The sequence below is a fragment of the Cygnus atratus genome, chromosome 19 (assembly GCF_013377495.2).
Source record: "Cygnus atratus isolate AKBS03 ecotype Queensland, Australia chromosome 19, CAtr_DNAZoo_HiC_assembly, whole genome shotgun sequence".
Lineage (NCBI taxonomy): Eukaryota > Metazoa > Chordata > Aves > Anseriformes > Anatidae > Cygnus > Cygnus atratus.
In genome coordinates, this window is record NC_066380.1 from 7,080,647 (window position 1) to 7,086,654 (window position 6,008).

At 46.8% G+C, this 6,008-nt stretch overlaps 1 long non-coding RNA gene across 1 annotated transcript; it reads left to right on the forward strand.

The window, feature by feature from the left end:
* Positions 1-2,997: 2,997 nt before the first annotated feature.
* On the forward strand, positions 2,998-5,115 carry LOC126913534 (uncharacterized). The gene is made up of 3 exons (XR_007709037.1): positions 2,998-3,224; positions 3,371-3,432; positions 5,039-5,115. It is a non-coding gene; the product is annotated as an uncharacterized LOC126913534 (long non-coding RNA).
* Positions 5,116-6,008: the final 893 nt, after the last annotated feature.

The window sequence follows — 6,008 nt, forward strand, 5'->3', positions numbered from 1 at the left end:
CTATGCCACTTGGATTTTTGCATTTTTTTTTGTTCATTAGAGTTCAGCAGGAGTCTTTCCATGGATAGCAATCAGAGCTGGATTGAAACCTACGGGATTGAATCTGATCTCATCCCAGTAATGACATTTGTTCCAAGAGAATTATTCCTTCATTATACCCCTGTATGTGAGATGAGAACCGTGGCCTAAAAATGTTTTTTAACATCAGATATTCATTAGTACAGCTAACGCTGTGTCAGATAATCCCTCTAAAAAATGAACCCTATGATCTCTTGTGTCTGTTTATTAACAATTCCAGCTTTCAGCTTTCATTAAAATGTTTGGTAGCCGGGCAGTCAACACATATTTCCCCATTATTGTGTGTAAAATTCACATAGACATATTTTGTCAGAGATCTATGCAGTCATTAAAAATGAAACTGATAGAGCAAAGCTAGAAGTTGGAAGAGGATATTATATCACATATTTCTTCATGACCACAATGGATCTTCCAAAGAAAACTGATATTCATCAGATGCTCTGAAATCCACAGCCAATAGTTTTGAACATGGTTTTGGTAATGTCTGCAAAATGACCTGTGAAAAACTTGCATTTCTTTCTCACTTTTCAATGTTTAGAAATTATCTTACTAGATGCAAATACGAATGCTAAAGTCTAGCTTTGCCTGCTGCATGTTACATCTAACTCTGACTCCTATTAAGCAAAGAACTTGGAGGTAAGTCAGCATTAATTAAGCGAGCACTTAAGAACTATGCATTCATTCAAATGCTTAACCGAGCCAGAGCTATAAAAGCAAGGGCCACACTGGTGAAATTTCAGGGAGTTTATTGAAACCTGATTTGCATTAGCAGAACAGTTTGATTCTGCATGACTTAGCCGAGGAGGAATTTTGTTCTGAACTGTAACAGTACTGAATATAACTGAATGCTGAACTAAGTCCCCAGTGTCGGGACTTGGGGACAGGACCCAGGCTCAGCTGATGGTGACATCTGCCCTCCTAGTGCCACTGTCAGGCTTCAGCCACAGTGCACTGAGCAGCTGGCTGTCATACTTCCCCCTTGGAGTTTGTTGTCGACAAGATCCATACCATTGCACACTCTGTAAGTATTTTTTTCCTAGACTCCCTTTGGCACTTTGTTTCTGGAGCATAAGGACCTCAGACTGCTTTGTAAAGCTTTTGTAAGAAAGCGCCATTCCAGCATGGCTTGCTGGTACAAGGATTTTCCATAATCTCCCCAAATGTATTGCTAATTAAGATAAAGTTAAATAACATTAAGCAGATTATCAGGAGGCAAGTTGTTAACTGCTTCTAAACAATACATTTACCCTGCCCCTCACAGCTCCTTAATGTTGCTGCCGATTTTTAAACATTGGGAAGTAACCCAGAGAAGTTGTATATCTGCTGTATGCCTTTGTCCAACAACCATTGCACGAGGTGATAACAAGGAGGGCTCTGCTGATTTCCTTTCAAAAGGTATGCTGGGACATGCAACATGGCTCTGCAGGCACAGAGGTACTGCACCAGCCTATGGAACATAAGCAGTAAATGATTCGTACTGTACTTGCGGCTGATGGATGCTGATTTAATGGCACGCATCAAATATGTAATACCTTACTGTAACCAACAGCACGCTGGTATCCTCCCAGTAAGTGGCCTTTGCTTGTTTTATGAAAAACTGCTTTGTAAGCATGTGAAGCCACATTGCAGATGGGCTGATCGGATCCCAATACCATATGGCAGACCTGGTTTTGCAAACAACTTCAGCTGGGCAGAAGGTGAGGGCACTGCAAAAGGGGAGCCAGTCACATAAGGTGACAAATGTCTCTCAGGCTGTGGGGGAGTTGAAGAGATTGAGCATTTCTTAGGGCCCTCAGACCCCAAAATGCGAAGCATCAGGCATGTCCAACGGGCAAGTAGATGAGATTAAGAGCTTAGTTGTACTAAGCAGAGCCTGGCATTTCCTTGCTGTTGGGGGCACTGACAGCTGCTCCACCACGCACTTGTGCACATCAAATTGAGACAGGAGCAGTGCTGGGAAGCCTGCAGTGACCACACGCATCCAGGGGTTGCAAACCACAGCGCCATGCCTGCTACCGTGGCTCCAGGGCCTTTTACAGGCTTACAACTTCTGTTCTGAAGAGCCATAAGCAGGTACGCCAAGAAAATGAAGCTAACAGGGCACCATGGCAATTTGGAATTAACAAATCCATAAAATTACCATGGCCCATGGCCACGTGTCAGCCTTAACGGTGGCCTGTTTCCTGGCCAGGTAAGCATCCCCTTGAGCGAGGCTGGGCTGAGTGACACCTGACACATTCAGTACTGCTGAGGAAACCAAATGCAGCTCTTTTAACACGTGGTTGATCCTGTAGTGAGAGCCAGGCAAGTGTCTCACGGGAACAGAGCTTCCTTATGTTACAGCAAAATAAAAAAATGGAAAGCACGTCCTCATTTACTGACAACGCTCAGGGCGCTGGGAGGCAGAGGCAGGGGCAGGTTTCCCTGCTCCTTATCCCTGGGGCTAGCAGCCGCAGAAAAATCCCTTTTTGTTGCAGAGGGATTATTTTATATGCCACGCAAATCCTAGCACAGTGCCCTGGTGCGAGTCTTAAATATCAGAGGGAAGTGTTTCAGGCCTGCACAGAGTTTGAAATATAGTTAAAAGAGGGAGCTGTGTGAGGCACAGCGGGGCCGGCCCCGGCGCCTCCTCACAGCCCCGTGAGGGACGCCCGGGCTGCCCTCAGCAAAGATGGCGGCAGCTGCAGCCTCCATTCCCCATAGGAACGCTCCGCTGTGCCCTGAGTAAAGATGGCAGCCGAGCATCTCTCTGCCTTGCTTTAGAAAAAGATGGCGGCTCGCCGTCCCTGCTGCTTCCCTCACTCAAGATGGCGCTCGGCCTTTGTGGCCCAGCTGGCAGCCTCCACAACCCCCGCCCCGCTCTGCCCTCACCCAGCATGGCGCCTTGCCCACCCACCTCCAGCCGCCGCCCTCACCAAACATGGCGGCTCCCCTTTAGTTTCTACCGTGCCCTGCCCTGGCTCGCCTCCGCGGCGCCTTCAGCGGCTTCACCCCTGTCGACGCAAAGATGGCGGAAGCGGTTGCGGCCGTTTGAATTCCAGCGAAGCCGCCAAAGCGGCGCACAAAGGAGCCGCGGCTGCGGCCGGCGGCGCCATGGACTCGCTGCCGGGGGCAGACCCGACGCTGCCGGTGGCGTTTGAGGACAGGTAGGCGGGTGGGACCCTCGGTGGGCTCCGGGCTGAGGCGCCGGGCCTGCTGCCCCCCTCCCCCCCCCCCCCATGGGTGCGTGTGGCGGGGGTTCGGGCGTCCTCCTTCTCTCGCCTCCCCTCAGCGATGTCCTCTCCCCTCGCAGCGCCTCCCAGCTGCCCGACGTCTCCCGCGGGGACCCGCAGCTCGGCCCGGCCGGCAGCCGAGGTAAGGCCAGGGGAAAAGCTGGGGGGCGGCTTGGGACGGGGGGGAAGGTCCTGGGGCACGGCGGGCACCGGGCGGCCGGGGGGTTGGGGGGGCCCCGCGGTGCCTCCTGCGGCCCCCCGATGTCGCTGTTCGCGGTCTGAGGAGAAAATCGCTGCCTGAGGAGCGGGTTTGGGCGCAGCGAGCTGTCTGTGGGGCGTCCTGCGCTTTAACGAGAGCCCCCGGGGTCAGCACCGCACAGCTCGAGTCTGCACCGGCCCAAATAAACCCCTTCCTGAGGGCAAAAGGCAGAAAATGGGTTTAAGCCGCGTGGCTTCTTGTTGAGGTGTCTCTTTAGTGTAAAAAGCCAGCGGCTACTGCTGCCCAGTGAGCTGCCTGTGGCCAGATTACGGCCGTGACCCTTGTGAGATGCTCGGCATCCTGCGCTGAGAAGGCTCGTGCTGCCTCGCAAGGCTTTAATGCTCCCGTTATCATATCCTCGGGGAAACCGCCTGCTGTGTCGTTAAGTTTTCCAGTTTCGCTTCAACTCTGTTTCATTAATTTCTGTCCGAATACCCGGGATAGATTCAAACCTCACATTTTATCTCTTCTTGCGTTAAAGAGCCCTTCCTATCCAGGTGTCTTCTGCTGAACACAAAGTGTAATTCAATATGTTCTTCTATTTGACAAGTATATAATTATGGTCATTATCCTTCAGGCTGGCAGATAATAGCTTGAAGTGCTTACTTTGAAATAAAATGGCTGAATGGTATTGTTTTGAAACCTACTCTTTGTCAAGTTAGCCGTTCTTTGTTCTCTTCTGTAAATTTGAAGCATATGGTTTTGATTTCTCTTTATTCATGCATGTATCCAGTGATGTAACTTGGCTGACTTCATCGTATAGAACAAGTAGGTAATAGAAACTGAGACAAACTTACCAGCAAGACCTGCTCGCTAACAAAAGCAAGCAAATATGAGGGGCGTAGTAGTGATGCAAAATAACACAACTATATTTGGGATTTTCTAACGATAGATCTACATGGTTGCATAAGAATTTTGGAGGTGCTTTAATGAAATATTTTAATTCTTATGAGAGTCAGTCTGGGGCCTCAACTTCTTGATATTTAAGGCGCTCTAAGTGCTATGTATCGTATACAATCTCATTCACAGGAGCTTTGAATGGAAACAGTTACATAGCGCTGTTAAATGCAGTTGTTGCAGAACATGTGTGCAGCAGAAGTTTTAAGTACATGTGCATTCAGAAGGCTTTACATTTTAGAAATGGAGACGCTGCTCACATCTTCTGTCCATTGTTTCCCTGAGTCTAAGGTGGAGGTCTCTTCTGTGACTTGCAAGATACTGTAAGATTTGAATTGCTTTCTAGTCGCTTAATAGGACTTCGTTTCTAATATCATTCCCTTGCAGTTGCTCCCAGGACTTGTCTTTAAAAGTCCCTTTTGGATGGCTTAACTTCAGTCTACCTCATGATTTAATTGGGGGATGTTGGAATGTTCTTCCGAAAGAAGTGTAGATATTAACAACGTGGTAATACTAACACTTTGCCATTTCCAAATTGAAACCTAGCTTAGATTCCTCTGCCTGAACTTGTTCTGTCTTCTCAAATGTCTAGGGTTACCAGACGTGGCAGAAGATACGATCTCACCAACTAGAGCTCGGACCATGAAGGACTACGAAAACGTAAGCAGACTTTTAGTATAAGGCTTAGTGCTGGAGTTATGGATCGAGTTCTTTGTTCATGTCAGTCAAGGCAAATCTGTTACAGGTGTGATCAGTTGACTACTTGTGCTTTGAACTTCCCTGTTTCTGCTTTCAAAAACAGTCAAAATTTTGTTGTTGAGACTAGCCAGCTGCTGCTCTTAGGTTGTGAAACAAAAGCTGACAACATCTGCTCAAAACTACATGTAATCACCGGAAACATAAGAATGTGGTTTGCAAGCCCGCAGTTGATTTCTTGTATTTCAAGAAAGCATCAACCTTATCTTTGTGTAAACCAGTATAGGATTTAGTATTTTAATTCACTGACAGCTGTGCAATACCTTTAACCTTTTGTGCTTATGTACAAGTGTGTCTGCAATGCTTTTGTTGTAAAGGTCTAGTGTCATGGTGACAGTTCTGTAGGCAGAACTGATTTTGGTGCTTACTGGAATACAAAGCATGATATTAGATATTTTTTTTAAATGTATTAACTGCATTGGTTGTTTCTACTGAATAAACCGTTTAATAAGCAAATTGTTTACAACTGCTGAATGATGACTGGTTGTAGCAGTGTTGCAGGACAATGCTTATGTTAAAACAAAAAAAAAATTGTTTAACTCAAGTTCTTATTTGTGGCTTGCTATCTTCAGGAAGCGTTTGGGTGCAGTTTTCAGTGTGGTTCTGTAACTTCTGTTACCTTACATAGCGTTGCTAAGTTTTAAATGAGCTTTTCTTCTAAACTCTTTCCATTTTTGTTGCCTTCTTCCACTTTCCTTTGAGAGAAGAGCTATGTTCTTTGTTTAGAACTTAAAGCTTGTTTTGGAAAGTCCCAGTGACAGATGTTTCTTACTGTCTCTATTTCACTTTCTCTTTTATTTTCATTT